Source organism: Triturus cristatus, chromosome 5_2 (genome assembly GCF_964204655.1).
Source record: "Triturus cristatus chromosome 5_2, aTriCri1.1, whole genome shotgun sequence".
Classification (NCBI taxonomy): domain Eukaryota; kingdom Metazoa; phylum Chordata; class Amphibia; order Caudata; family Salamandridae; genus Triturus; species Triturus cristatus.
In genome coordinates, this window is record NC_140588.1 from 40,078,006 (window position 1) to 40,094,832 (window position 16,827).

A 16,827-nucleotide genomic window follows, 5' to 3' on the forward strand; every position below is an offset into this window, starting at 1 on the left:
TTTCAATGCTTGTTTGTTTTTAGATTCATTTAGCGCGAACTCGGCCCTAAGGTATTGTAGCGCTTCTTATAATCACGAGTTACATTATTGCGTTATTACATAATGCGTACAATCATCGTTCACCGGAAAGTTCGGCAGAACAGATATTCTAGCTGCTACTAAATTGATACATTTTCCATAGCGCCAAAAAGCTGGGAAATAGTGAGTTCAATAAATATCCAATAATCAGAACCACTGGAATTATGTGATTCTGCGGCGGCAGTGTTGTATGCACAATAATACATTTGCCGCATAAACCACACAATCCATCATCTACTGCATAATCTCCAGATTTTAATACAAAAAAATGTGTTTTCTGAAAACGCAGCGACCCATGTTGCCACGCAGTGGAAGGCCCTATGCAAAGGTTGACTGGTCATGTTCCTATTACTCTTTTTTGGTGTTAAACTGGTACTACTGAGGTGAAACCTTTGACCAGATTGTGTTAACATGAAAAAAATATGAAGCAATACTATCACAAAATGTTCCTCAATAGGTCACATAACTTGCCTTATCTTGCTGCATAATGAGGTCGACCCTGCCACATAATTTGGTCCTCCCCTGCGCACAATTCCATTGGCCCGGCCAATAACCTAACCTGGTACATTAACCTGGCCAGAACTGAAATAACCAAACAACCAAAGTATGCCCCAATGTGACCTAAAATAATCTATACTATTTTAACATTGTCCAATGCACACTGAACTTACTTAAAAATGGCATAAAATAAGAAAAACAAGCACTGGCAAAGCCAATAGGTCTCACTTTTGAACGGAGTTACAGACTTGTTGCAGATGCTAAATAGCATGAGAGAAAACAAATCTGATCAAAGCATGATGATGTACACATACAACACCAAAAATGCACATGCATATGTCATGACGTGGAGGCCATTCTGGCTTAGACTCCAGCATGATGACATATGTTTGTTCCTGCATCACTACACGAGTACGGTGTGCGTCATGAAGCGGCAGATAAACATAAAGTCAACAAATCACAAGTAATATGCTGACCCAAAGCCATCTTTACATATTGGTTTTGTGCACAACAGAACCTTCAAGAACAAGAATTTGCAATGCAATCGGTCTCGCATTTGCGAGAGTTTGAGCTATTAGCATTGTAAATGACAGTGCCATTTATTTATGTTTTACAAAAACCAAACTTAAATAAAAAGCATTGTCATTTACAATGCCAATAGCTCAAACTCGTATAAATGCGAGACCTATTGCATTGCAAATGCTTGTTCTACTTGCACTTCAAATTCTAGTTCTACCCCAGCTCATTTGGCTGCAAATCAGTGGAACGGGTTTATGGGCACTACTTTCTCTGCCTGATTGATCACTTGTCGGTCACTAACTAAGCATGCTTTCGATATTTTTAACATACTTTTGGAGAACAAGAGGGATTTAATGTGGTTTTCAACGGAAACCTGGAGGAAGGATTCTTCTGGTCCAGACTTGGTCTTAGATATTCCCCCTGGCTTTTTAATCCAATATATAAATCGTGCTGACAGAATAGGGGGAGGTATTGCAGTTTATCGATCTACTTTTACTTGTTCAATTTCTAAACTTTTGAACACTGGCTCTATTGCAGGCCTTTCTTTTTCCATTGCTCTAACCTCTAGGACCTTCGATCACACTTTCAAGTGCTCTAATTTCTAGACCTCCTAGGGGCCCAATGATTTCATTTTTCTACTTTCTGATCTGCTGTGCCAACTATCATTACTGCACCCATTTTTATAGTTCTTGGTGATTTAATCTACATGCAAACAAGACTAATTGCTCTATAGCCTTGCCGTTTTCGACTATGTTAGAGGGTTGCAACTTCGAGCAGCCTGTGAAGGAACCAACATACAAGGCCGGTCATACCCTAGATCTTATTTTCTCCGGTCCTCTAAATCTCTCAGTAAGGCCAGTTTTGCACCTAACCTGTTCTGATAATTTATTTCTTTTATGAACCCCACTCCTTTGGTGTGTAAGCAGCAAAATATTGCTAATAAAACATCTAGAGCATTGCATTAAGTTTTCGAATCTACTCTACTCTAATATGCTCCAATCAATACCATTGGAACCATCGGTCTCTGTGGAGCTGGACATAGAAAACTTTAATGGCTGGCTTGCTGAGGCATTTGATCTTATTGCTCCTAAAAAATCCCAGTTAGTAGAACATCTACACCAGCCGCTCCGTGGTTCTCAAATTTAAAAAAAAAAAAAAAAAAGTCTGTGTAAATGGTTAGAAAGTTTATGGCTGAAATCTTACGATGCAGAGGCCAAGAGTACATATACGACAGCTCTGAAAAGCTATTGTAAATCTATCTGAAGAGCCCGTAATGAGCATATCTCCTCCTCTATCGCTGCTGCCGTTAATAAACCTTGGGAGCTTTTTAAAATGATAAACTCCTTTCTCTCCCAGAGTCCTCTTTAGAACAAGCCTACTCCATCCGCAAACTTATGCGAATAACTCAGTTATTTTATAACATTTGCGCTATTTCAGACCATTTCCCTATGAACACGGCAGTTTCGCTTGTTTTGGAGTCTAATTCAATGTATCCCCTTTTTTCCAAAGTTATTTCTATATCCATGGTATACTCTTTAGTGGAACTGGGCAAATTCAATTTAGCCCTCACCCCCGCCCCCCCACCCCCCGACCAATGTACACCTGACATTTTAAAAATGGAGTCTGCTACTGTGAACCCAATTTTGAATAAACTGATGAATTCTCCCTTGCTCATGTTCGTAAATACTGGAAATATGCTCTCCTCCTTCCCTTACTTAAGGAACCTAATGCAGACCCTAGTATCTAAGTTGCGCTGTTGATCGACCGCTACGTGGTCGCTACGAGGCAGTTCAGAGATATTTATCCCAGTGCCGCAGTTGAGGTTTGACTGTTACACCTATATATCTTGGAATTCCATATACGAGGTGCTCTGCTTACACATGAGTGCCAGGATTTAAATGTACTGCATTACTGGGTGAATATAAGGGTCGTAGGACACAATTGCCGAGAAGACTGAAATCTGGAAGCTGCTCGGCACTCTTGGATTGATATATAGACTGACACTACTGGTTGTGTACTGTATGTTTTTGCTTTTGTAGGCCCAATATTTGGACCACACCTTAACAGCATGTGTTGATACTGCGTGCACATTTTATGAATAGTTTCTATTGTTCGTAAATTTGGAATATACAGAAGAAAGTGCGTGTTGCGTATGGGGTCCGCTGTCATATGTATGCTTTGATCCTCTTTAGAACAAGGCTACTCCAGCCGGAAACGTATGCGAAAAACTCGAGTTATTTTATAACATTTGCGCTATTTCAGACCAGTACTCTATGAACACTGCAGTTTCGCTTGTTTTGGAGTCTAATCCATTGTATCCCCTTTTTTCCAAAGTTATATCTGTATCCATGCTAGACTCTTTAGTGGAACAGGGCAAATTCAATTCGGCCCCACCCCCTTGACCAATGTACACACGACTTTAAAAAAAAAATTTAGAATATGTACGAAGCATTATCAGAGTTACAGAACATGGAGACCATTAATTACTTTACATTGCATTGTAACATTCTACATCGGTACATGCGTCTTGAACAGTGTGGTATTAAGTCTATACAATTGGGATCATATAGTCCATTATTCATTCGATATTGTCCAGTAACAGATCGTCGGTCGGTGACGCACATATATTACTTCTGAACACCTGACATTTTAAAAATGGCGTCCACTATTGTGAACCCAATTTTGAATAAACGGATGAATTCCTCCCTTGAATCAGCTCATGTTCCTAAATGGTGGAAACAAGCTCTCCTCCTTCCCTTACTTAACCCCTTGGCTGCGGCAGGAATTCCGCCGCAGCGCTGGGGGGGGGGGGGGGTTTGGGGGCAGCGCGGTGGCGCTGTGCTCATGACGGAGCCACTCCGTCATGAGTCACGGTTGAGGTGTGCTCATGACGGAGTGGTTCCGTCACGACTCCGCCCACTGCGCTAATCGCCCGCACAGGCGGGGAATTAGCGCCGCATGGGCGGAGCGGCGGCCAACGGCCGCAGCATGACGGAACCACTCCGTCATGAGCACACGGCACCCGTGGCTCATGACGGAGTGGTTCCGTCATGAGCGGGGGAAGGGGTTAAGGAACCTAATGCAGACCCTAGTATCTTGAGTAATTACAGAACCATCTCTTTTGCCTGCTGGGGCATTGATGCTTAATGAGCTAGGGAACAGATCTTTGTCTGATTTCTTGGAGTCGAACCCTCTTTTACACGATTCTCAATCTGGTTTTAGGTCAGGATACAGCACTGAATTAGCCTTGCTGGAAGAATCAGTTTATTAAGGTAAATCTCAAAACTCTGCAGCAATGGTGGTGCTCCTCTAATTTTCCTCGGCTTTTGACACGGTTTTCCATGAGATTCTCCTGTGCAGGCCCAGGAAACTGGGGATCCAAGGTGTGGCTTTATCCTGGTTCAAATCTTTTTTGAAGGACAGGACACAATCGGTTTTGACATTGTCCTTTTAATACTCCTCAAAACATTTGGATTGTGGAGTGCTAAATGGCTCAGCACTGTGCCCCACTCTTTTTTAATATCTACCTGCAGCCAGTGGCGAGCTTAGTTGAATCCCTTGGCCTCAGGGTGACTTCCTACACAGATGATAACCAGATTCTCCTATATTTCCATTGTGTTTAAATTCAGTGGCCAATTAGATGAGCAATAATAGTCTTAAGCTTAACTCTGATAAAACGGAGGTCCTCTTCTTTGGAGCTAAGCATTACCCTGACTTATGTAACTGGTGGCCATTGGAGGTGTGGCCTTCTCCCTCCCCGGCCTCAACTGCTAGGAACTTGGGGATTATATTGGATTCAGAGATTTTATTTGCCTCCCAATTTAAAGCTGTATCAGCCAGCAGTTTTACTACTCTTAAATCTTTATGGAGAATGCTACACATTGTGCCAGAGGACACCTGTAAGCCAATTGTTCACCCTTTAGTGTTGTCAGAAAATGGTTAACAACAATGACAACAGTTAGCATTTCTGCAACTTCGCCGACTTATTACACAGGTATTTAACTTATGTCAGGTTATTTACTTTCCAGTAATTGATGGAGTCTGCACTCATTCATTCAACAGGGGCAACTTAGATTTTTTCTTCATTCAGCTCAGAGCCCCCTGCATCTTCCCCTTCAAAGTGGATCAAAGGCAATGTTGGAGGAGTACAAGTAAAACCTTATTTCTTCTCCAGCACTGGATCCTTCACAGACAGACAAGCACTTACAACTAGAATGTAAATTAGGGTTCTCAAGGAACCAAACAGGAATGAGGAATATGGGCTACGCTTATCATAAAAGGCTCATCAGGAAGAGCACTATATTTTGTAATTGTACTAATAAAAACATGCTCTGCACTGCAAGGGTTTCAAATTGCACTACACTAAACTGCTGCCCAGTTATTGAACAAAATTTCTATAAACTGGTGAACATTTAGACACCCCTATAAAGTACTCTGTTAATTTATACATTGTGACAATATAGTATACATACCTCTTCTGTAAAGAGAAGCGTTACAAGCCTTACAGTATGCAATTGAAAACTTCACCTCAAAACTGGAGCCGATTTCACAAATCCCCACCAGTTTCATCTGCCATTCAATATCTCTGCATTTTCACCGGTTTCCTGTTCCTGGTCTGTGTTGAACTGGAATGACTTCTTCCACACTCAAACCTACTGCAGCTTGCTACGGGCTCCCAGAAAGGATACATATCACTAAGTTGTAAACAACTACTTCGCCAACACCATGGGTCACTATTTATTTTTTTAATGTACCTACTATGTAATAAGCACTACATCATGCACAAATGTATTGCTTTTTTAATCAACCCACTTAACTGTTTTTTATTAAATTTCGAATTTATTTTTATATTCTTTAATAGCATAATCCTAACCTATTTAACTTATATTTAACCTAATTAAACATAACATTTTGAAACATATTTTTTATTAAAACTAACACATTCATCTAACCCGTAACTTATAATTTAATAAATCTGTAACCAATTTAATAAACTAAGCCTATCCTTTCTAAATATTTAATTATTAATTTAATTCAGTAATCTATCCTTAACGAAGTAGTTGGTTTTAGAAGTTAATGTAACATACACCCAACTTATAAAACAAGCATTTGCAATGCAATAGGTCTCGCATTGGCGAGAGTTTAAGCTATTGGCATTGTAAAGGACAATGCCTTTTATTTATCTGTTTTGCTAATTAACATATACATAAAAGGCATTGTCATTTAAAATGCCAATAGCTCAAACTCTTATAAATGCGAGACCTATTCAAAGAAGCGGCTGCCACTGTCCCAGGCTACTCGGAAAGTTAAAGCGCGCATGGCATGCTGAATGTTGCAGGAAAGCATGTTGTGCATGCAGTAAGAGAAACTTGTTAAAAGAAAATAGTGCTTACAGACTAAAAAAGCCATACCGTGTAACAACCGAAGTAAAAGGGCAAGTCCACATGGGAGGTTACAAATGAAGACAAGGCGGTACTAAGGAGGGACTAACAAGCCTATTAACGAATCAGAAGCCAGCATTTACGAAGGGCAATGACACAAGCCAATGACAAATATGGGCGGGGAGTGGGCGGGGCTTCAATTCCATACTCCAATACACCATGCCGCGGGGCAGCGCATGCGCTGCCCAGGCTCAACCTAAAAATGCAGTCATTGTTACTTCCTTAAGAAGTGTGCACATGATCATGCGATCACATGGAAATTTGTGCGGGGTGGGGGGTTATCTTTCCCAGATCTCCAACAGCTGTAGACTGTACACACATTTTCGAACAGGAATTCATCGCTCCACTTGGGACAGTGCTCAGCGGCGTCTGTGGATGTTGGAAGACCACTGCCCCTTCCTCTCAATTGTTGCCTCGGTATACCTAAACATGAGAAATCTGTAGAAGGTGTTGAAACAAAACTCCAGCACTTTCAAGATTCTGAGCTGTCCTGGGATTTCGGCTCAGATGTCTTGTTGGAATATACTTTTTTATTTACGTTTTATTTGCTAATTGTGCATTTTATCCTTGCTAAAAACCTCCTTCATTAAATACTAATTAACTAAAGACTAATGAAATGTCCCTTATATTTTTCCTACCTCGCTCAATTTTGTACTCAAAGGGCTGGGCCAATGGAATTATGTGGCAGGTGAGGACAAATTATGTGGCAGGGTTTACTAAACCATGCGGCAAGAAAAGGCAAAATATCCGGCATAATGTGGCACATTTTGTGATACTTCATTATTTAATCTTTTTGTTGTTGTTGCTGTTAATGTCTAGGCAAAGGGTTCAGCTCATGAGTTCCAGTCTGACACCCAAAGCCAGCAAGAAACAACAGAATGATGACAGTCAACCTTTACGAATGGCCTTCCATATAGTAACGTTTGATCCGTTTCAGCTAGAAACCTTTTTTGTTAACAGGTGAAGGATATGAAGCAGATGATGGATTATGTGGCAAATGCCATAAATTCATAATTATGCAGGAAACGCTGTGCCTGCAAAATCGTATAATTTCAGTGGCCCTGCTCAACAGACTACAAACACTATGGCATGGAAGAGCATATCCTGATGACCGATGCATTATTCGGCCTCATATGAGTGCTTAGACTGCAGTGTATTATGAACTACTTTACATCACAAAAGTAATCTGAAGCATCACTTAAGTTCTTTATCTCGTAGACTCATTGAATACAGTATTACATTTTTGTTTTGTTCTTACAGTACAGCAACCTTTTTTTAATGTGTACTTGGGACTCATTGCGACAAACCTTTAGGCTTTGCCAGTGCTTGTTGTATATAGCACACACCCTGAACTAAATGGTCTCTCGGCGCTTTGAGGAAATCAGTGCCCATGGAAGATTTTGGATTGAGAGCACCATCACAGAAATGGGCCACCCATAGCACACCGTACTTTCTCAGCCAGTGGGGCTGGAAGTAGTTCTGGCTCCAAGCTCATTCAATTCTTGGCCTCTTCGCTGCAACTGGTCTCAAATGTGCTATTGAGAGGGGATTCTGCCTGTCTAATAAGTGAAAACAGCTTCTAAATTCGGACGGTTTAGCAAATAAATCACCAGGTAGATCTGAATTGTTCCAAATTTGAAAAGTTTTATAACTTTGTGCCCAACCATAGTGTTGTACAGACCTCTTACCTGTAGCCCCGCCATCTCCACTCCCCGGAAATGGAATCATAGTTAAGCCTTCCTCTTTTCTTCCAAGTTACTGACCATCCACCTGCTATTGACAGATCCCATCCGATTCTCTTTTGAAGTGGGTCTTCCAAATGCAGGGAAGTTGTGAGATCTTGAGCTAGTACACCACGGGGGATGACAATGGGTGCTGGGCTTCTTTGGGGCTTTGGTACCACCATCAAGAAAGCCTGCATGGGTCGCCCCCCAAGCAGTAATCATGCTTATTCCCCCATGTCCACAGCTCCAGCTCTTATGATCCCAACGATTCACAATTTGCACTTTGAATCGCGTGGGAAATTTTGAAATCATATGTGTACGCACACTTTCAGAAGTTCAGCCAACCCAATGACCTCCCCTAGTTTTAAAAAGGGCTGATTAAATGATATTGCATGACCAGCAAACTCTTCTTGCATGTCATATCGGCAAAAGCACCAAGACCCGAACAGCATACTGACAAAACGTACCTGTGAAATCTAATGGCACACTCCTAGTGCATGTAGGACCGGCCAACCCAAAATAAGGAACCCTACCGCCAATGAATCTGTGTTTAACACACGCAAAGGAATGCAGACACCCCCTATAAAGTACAGGGTGTGAGGGCCACACTGTGCCTGAATCCATTAGACTCATTAGGGGCCAATTGGCATTATGGTAGCTACTACCAACAATTCTATGCCAGACTGCTCAGTGATGCTGGTACACCCAGCTCAAAGTTGGTAACACTGCCAAATGTCCTTCGCCACATTGCTTTAGAACGCCAGCACACCCTGAACACAGGTGGAGACAATGCCAGAAAATAATTAATATTTAGCACCCTCACTCCTGTGAAACTCAGAATGTATTTACATCACAGACATACGCGGTGAGCGCCGACAGAAATATGTACAGCTCTCACAGGGCTTTCTGCTGCCATAATGCATTGTTTTAAATTACAGATGTAAAGAATGAATCTGCCTATAGAAAGCAAGCAATATAATGGAGCACTCGGGGTGAATGAAACATGATACTGATGCGTTTGACAAGAATGTGGCAGAACAGACATAACTAGCCTAGCAGATGAGGAGCAACACAAAGATGAGGCCCGAGCAGACGCCCTCGACCGGCAAACCCACCAACTCCCGCGTCACTGGGGACAGACTCTTCCTGCTTTGGAAGCAGGCTCTGATTTTCAATCAGATATTTTTGTCTTTCCTGATCTTGTAATACTGTCTTGAAATACTTCAATGTGTTAGTCTTCACCAGATTTGAGGTTTTTTTAACATACAAATCTCAACAACCAAAGGCCACTTTCACTCCATTTAACTTTAAAACTGAGCGTGGCGCCGCTTCAAGGACACCACGCTCGGTTTATTTATTTATTTATTTAACTTTAACACTGAGCGCAATTTTCTTGAAGCGGGCGCCACGCCCAGTGTTAATTGTTTTTCTTTTTTTTAAAAGAAAGAAAGCCAGTGCGGTGTCCTTGAAGTGGCGCCGCGCTCAGTTTTAAAGTTAGAAAAAAATAAACAGAGTGTGGTGTCCCTGAAGTGGGCACTGCGCTCACTATGAAAGTCTAAAAAATAAAAAAATGAAACAGAGCGCGGTGTCCCAGAAGTGGACGCCGCGCTCAACATGAAAAATAAATAAAATCGAAAATGATCGCGGTGTACCTAAAGAGGGCGCCGCGCACATTATGCAAATTCCCAAAAATGCAGCCGCCTCAGTCCCCATCATTGGCAAAAACAAAAATAGTGCCCACACCTAGATAAAGCAGGCCTTGTAACTAACCAAGTAAAAGGTCCAGTCGTTATGGGCCGTAACAAATTGAGACAAGGCGGTACCAAGGCGGGACTAACAAGCCCATTTATGAATCAGAAGCCACCATTTAAGAAGGACAATGACACAAAGCCAATGACAAAATATAGGCGGAGAGTGGTTGGGGCTGCCAGTGCATACCGTAATACAGCATGCCTCGCAGAGCGAGCAGCGCATGCACGCTGCTGCTAGGCTCGACCTAAAAAGTTATTTTTTTAATGAATGCAATTCATTAACCCAACACATACTTGAATGCATTTAATATATGTGGATTTTAATAACTTTAAAATCACCCGTATGAAGATTTAATTGGCAATTTATTCACCAACCTAACCCTACCCATTTAATATACATTGGTATTTCTCAAATAATTTAGTTCCAAATAGTACTAACATTTTAATCTACTTAACTGTTAATAGCAATAGCCTGTCAAGATAAATTATAATGCTACTTTTTACAATTAATGCCAATTTTTAAATTTTATAAAAGTTAAGATTAAGTATGCGAGTAGTATATCTTGGGCAAGGCAACTCACCCGAATGCCCCCCTCCCTTTAGTTATTTCTTACTTTCACTAATTGAATGTAATTTTTTTTCCTTTAAATTTACCCTCAATTTAATTATGTTATCTTCTTTGACATGTAGAGTATCTCAGTCTAGTAGTTCTCGATTTATTGATCACAGTAATGCAGTTTTCACAAAGTAGCAGTGTTGATGGAGTGGAGATACATTCTCAGAAGACTGGCTTAATGTGTAATTGGACCAGCACTTTATCATGTCAGAAGACGCCAACACCAACCTAGTTTTAAAACATGGATGTGCCCTTCAACTCCTAATGTTTATCCTCTATACAGAAGACTTGGGGAAGGAATTGAACACAATTTTATCCTTCTCCCCTAAACCTGGTTCAAAGAATATTGCTGTTCTGCAATATTTTGAATGGTATTATTATCCTGCACCACACCATGTTCAGAGTTCCAAGATTCTAACAGGCACTGGAAGGATAGAAAAATCACACATAAATTGACAAGAATTCAAAAGCAAAGGTTGTATAGTAGTCATTGCAAATTTGTGTTTTGGTACATGAACACATGTGAATTAGATCATACATCCCGCTATACCTATTTACCAATTTGCTTCAATAAACATTGAAAGTTTGGTACCACTCTTTCTCCTCTTAAATATAAATCTACACTATTGTTTACATTTAGAAATGTCTGGTCCAATGTCCTGAGCCCCTCAATTATCCTATTACTCGGTGTAACATATGCAAAAATGCTTCGATTCATAGTTTATGGGCAAGAGGCATTTCCTAGGACCATAAATGCACAACCTTGCACCATGCTGAATTTACAGATCTTCTTGGTTTGCATTAATCTACTCTCTAGGTACAAATATCTCTGGAATTTTCAGCTTTGAGACAGACTGGCCTGTGAGGCCCGCTTTATTAAAGTTCGCTTTTGGGCATGCAAAGGTGCGTTGAATTCAATCAACATTTAGTTTAGGAAGAGATGTATTCATGGAAAAATAGCCACCACAATTCCAGGACTTCATTTTTATTAGCCTCACTGAGTGAGCTACAGCTGTTGAAATACAGGCTAGCATGACTTCCTATTCAAGCTTAAAGAATATCTAAAGCAGAGGGTGAAGGAGTAATCTCACAGTAGAGACTTAATGTTAAGTTACTCTAGGCTCTTGGTGGAGTCTTACTTGTATGACTCTTAGCAGGAGTACCTGTATAAAGCATGATCACCATAGATTAAAGGGAAATATTTCTGAATATAAATCCTTCAGTTTAAGCTCCTAGATTTCACAAAATACAATAGGAAAATAGCAACTGAGAATGATTTGATTCTTGAACATTGCTATTATAAAAATGAATCTCTTTCGTAATCTATGCATCTCTAATACTGCTCTCTGAAAGCAAATTCGGGTTTAGGAAGGAAGTTAACTTGGCCATTCTTGCAATGAGGTTGAATATTTTTGCTTCAGTTTACAGTTAATTCCAGAAATCAAATGATTTGAAATTAAATTAAAGGTATAATATGTGGACCCTGGATTGTTTTTTGTTATGCCTGCCGGGCTGTTTTACACATTTGAATACAGCAACATTTCTTCACTTTAGGACATCTTATATATAGTGATTGCTTTAACTAACACTTCAATAGTTTTTCCACACAAGCTTAGCCTCAAACCTTCATCAGTTTTCCAGGAAAAATAAAGCCAGCCTATGTCTACAGTTGTTGAAAGTTGTTTTTAATTAGCCCCAACTATTATTCTCATGATCCAACACTTACTAACGCCTGGTATTAAGTAGCTGTACCTGTCTTTATATAAAAGCTCTCTGTCCCTCTTCAATACTAAGTCTATCGCTCTCACCATTGAGCTAACAAAGAGTACACATGTGGGTTATTTTATCACTTGGGGCTCCTCTCGTCCCTGAACTTTACCAGATGGCTGTGGACCACCTGAATGATAGGAGTAAATCAATATGCTTTCCAAAAGCCAATCCTAGATAAACTATGTGGTGTTTTGGTCTTCACGTTCCACGGAGAAACTAAGCCAACGTAGCATGAATACCACCTGATTATTTTCAAGTTGTTCCGGTTTACGCTCAAGTAACCAGCGACTTCCCTAAGGTTTTTGCAGATCATTTTGGGACAGTTCAATTCGGCCTCTCTTTGGAGTAGCCTATTACAAAAGTGTGCACACTAGAAGGCACATGAGTCATTGCAACCTTACTGTAAACTGCCATGCTAACGCTGAAGAAAATATATAACCATTTCCTGAATGAAGTCTTTGACCTCTTGGTCTGACTGCACTCCCTTGTCATTCAGCAATGCTAAGGAGATGCTCCACTGAGCAAGTGGAAGGAGGTACTTTTTGTAGAAAACGTAAACCTAATTTTATTGGGAAATGAAGACATAATACAGCAGTATTGTTGATTGTATAGCATATATCAATGCACCTAGGAAAATATATAGATCAACAAATAAAATAGTATCTGTTGAGGGTGATAGAAGCCATCAAGACAAAACAAATTAATATCATCATAACAAGAAGATATATGCGAGGGTAAACGATATATCAGCTCAGCATTGAATAAGGTCACAAAATGACGTATACCTGATATTTTCAAAACTGGAAATACATGGTAAATTGTGTATGTGGAAAGTGGTAATAATTGCTACAGGCACATAAGCAAGAAATAAGTTAGTGGGCATGAGTTAAATGGTAATTATATGTGCAAGGAAACAAATAAGTCTTTAATAAACATGCAGTAACCAGCAGTACCAACAAACTAAAGCATTGTGAAAAATAAAAATATCCATTACCGGGAAGGAAGGTTGAAGATTGCAATATCTGCTGCTGAAAATGTTAATAAATATTAGCATATGTACTTTAAAATTAATATTATTTCACAGAAACTCTCTGCGCAAGGACACTCCTCCAGCAAGTGATCTTTAAATCCTTTTAGATTCTAATATTACTGGCCCCACATCAAATTTCCTAAATATTTTCTGCATATCTTCTACTAACAGTTAAGCAGAATATGTTTTTTCATAACTGCACCATCAAAAGAAAACAGTTTATTTTAGGAGTGGAAAGCGGTGTGTCAGAAGCAGAAATTGGAATAACGCAGCCTAAAAACCCTTCACAATGCACTAGTCAAAATGAATGTCTTTCCACTACTTATCTACCAAGTATTATTTTAGGATATTATTTTAGGAAAAAAACAATTAAACAAATCTGCAGATTCTTTATAGAGAAAATAAATGAGAGCGGGGAAGAATTTCAGGCTTTCACCATAATGCTAAGCTCTCATCTTCACTAGTGGATGCTCAGACCCCCCCCATAGGAGGAGCAAATACACATTTGAGCAGGAGAAGGGTGGAAAACATTTTTGTGCCATTGATCAGTAAGAAATATTCACAAGGTGTTAGTTGTTAAGAGGTGTCATTTCTTATACTTCCACCATCCACTAAAATGTGTCTGCAGGCCCCTAACAATTCAGTCTCTTAAAATAAGAGGACAAGTGTATTTTCTCTCTGGAGAAGTAGAAAACACCCATAATCCAAACAAATGACAACAGTTCCACTCTAACACAGCCAGCATCTAATCATAGATAAGTGAAATCTGATGCGCTTAAAAGTGTCAGATTCACATCACAAGTTAAAACCTTTCCACTTTTCATCATGTTGAGACACACCAAAAAAAGAAGAAAATCAGCAGAGTAAGAGTACAGGAAGTGCCTGAACTGAAAATAAGCTGGGCACTTTCCCATCTCATTCCTCACTGGAATGGGGACAGATAAAGACCTTTAAATGTGTCTATATGAAACGTACACTACCGCTTGTAATGTTAGGAGGCCATTTCATTGCAGACATGGACTGAGAGCGGAACACTCGTACCAGGAAATCACATTAATAAAATCGGACGTACGTCTCTATCGTGTGATAGAGATACGGACGTGCGGCATGAGCGTGAGGATGGCAACATTGCAATATTGACACTAGGGGAGAATTTTGAATCTTCACGATATAGAGTGGAGTCTACATTGAAAAACTTCAAATAATTGTACGGAATTAGTAAGATACGACGTACGTCCGATTTTATTAAAACACAGGGATCTGTCTACATTACGATTAGAGAGTTGCCTGATGCAATATATTACTAGTCGGTTAGTAAATAGTAGAACACTGACTATCACTGTCTACAAGAATTGCCTAGGTTGTTACTTTACAAATATATTGTACCCTGGCCTAGGAATTTTCAGGGGGTCCTCATTCTTTACACAAAAAGCAATATATTTTCCAACCACAGAAACAGTACGTTGATAAGCCCTGAAAAAGTCCCAAGAGGGATGAAACGCGTTGGCGGCAGAGCAATTGTAGGATGTTTTTAAGGAAGTAATTGTTATATAATAAAGGACGAACGATAAAAACTACAATCAAGTCTCTCATCATTAAATGGATATATGTATTATGGGAAGCTGAATTGATGCGATAATTTGTTTTGTTCGAATTATAATAAGTAACACTACATTATTCACAAAATAGAATCACATTTCTCGGGTGCAGGGTTATGTTTTAGTATGTTTATGATGGTTCTGTAACTGTCTTTGGGATGCATATGGGTCACATCCCAGACCTGCTGCACCGAGGGTTATTTTGAATATAAGAGGCAAATCAATTTGTGACGTCTGGTGCTATTTTTGTCAGAAGCTCTGACCCTGATTGTTGTTTAATTTAGATAATGGCACCCAGAAGCTAGAGAACAATCATACTATTTGGAAACACATAACACATGTTCCCACATTGAACACCTCTTGATCCCAGCCGCTCACATGTAATGTGCAACAGGAGTGCAGATCGGACCAGGCACTAATATAGCTGCTTGTGGGAAGGGAGAGACGTCTATTGTGGGGTGTTTGCAGATTGAAAACCTAATAGTTTACTGACAATATATTCACACAACATCTGACAGAATAAACAAACACATACTTTGAACCAAATGTAGGCATATGAAGTAGGATGTGGGTCAAGCAGCACAACTGGCAATCCCAGCTACTGGTAGCACAGAATAGCTTTGATAACCTAGGAATGCACGTTGCCCAAGAGTCTCAACAGTCCTAGGATTGGAAGTTATCTCCACTGCAGAGCCGCCATTAATAACCGCATACAGAGTACCATTGCAGCCTCAAAGTGGCAGACCTCCAATTAATATTATTGGGAGGTTCCGTTGATTACCCTTAATGATTGGCTCTTAGCATGTCGAGTTGACTCTGGCCTATGGGCAGAACTGTTAAAAACACAGGGACTATGGGCACTATATGGTGGGGGGGGGTCTAATACTACCAACCTTAACCAAGGCGAGAAATGAAATTCGGAATTTCGGACACAAGACATAAAGATGATTGGGCTGGAATAGACTCTGCTTGGGTGAAACAAGTTTATAATATGAAGGAATTTACAGGCTGGGAAACAATCAGAATCTCAAGGGGGGCGAGGGGAAGAGACATTTGGGAGTCTGACCATATGAAATCCTATTTTCAGCTGTCGAAGGAATTTAATTTGCACTAATCGCAATTTTCAAAATGATTACATTTGATGAGACCATTAGGAATGCCTGGGGAACGTGTCGGATTATAGCCCAATGGAGGTCAAATTAACTAGGAGTCCATTGGAGCGAATACAAATTTTGCAGATTTTCCGCTGCAATGTGAACAATACCCCTGACCTAATGGGAGAAGTAAAAATCACCTGGTTAAAAGATATCAGACATCCTGTTAAGGGTGACATCCACACTCCATGCCAAATGCATGCATTGGTTTTACTTTACACCATTACGTTTCACGAAAATGGGGAAGACTGCCTCCCTCAAATGTTTCGGATGTGACGCAGAAAGGGGGGCAGCTGCTTCCATGTAACATGGATGTGCACAGTAATTCCGAAGTATGGGTCTTCTATAGCTTGACCACTTTGCAAGGTGCAGGGAATAGCTGAAGAGTGGGTTTCCAGAGAAGCACCAAGATAGTGATTGAACTAGGGTTCCTGTTATGCAAAGGAGACAGAACTAAACACTGTATTTTCCTCACAGCTGCTCCAGTGCAAGAATAGTTCCAGGACATCAACAGATGTGACATTGTGGCAAAAACAATCTATCTTGCGAGAGGCTGACCATACAAGCATGCAAGAATCTAGCAACGGATTAGTCTCTTTGACCGAGTGTGAACAGTGTGCTGGGGCAGTAGTAGAAGGACTAGATTGA

The 16,827-nt window shown here is 40.3% G+C and overlaps 1 protein-coding gene and 1 long non-coding RNA gene across 2 annotated transcripts in view; one reads left to right on the forward strand and one right to left on the reverse strand.

Moving 5' to 3' along the window:
• Positions 1-16,827, reverse strand: part of SLC39A6 (solute carrier family 39 member 6) — a 304,810-nt gene that overhangs the window by 206,555 nt on the left and 81,428 nt on the right. The window lies entirely within an intron of this gene.
• The window catches only part of LOC146822626 (uncharacterized), a 274,717-nt gene that overhangs the window by 183,141 nt on the left and 74,749 nt on the right, over positions 1-16,827 (forward strand). The gene's annotated exons all lie outside the window — the stretch shown is intronic.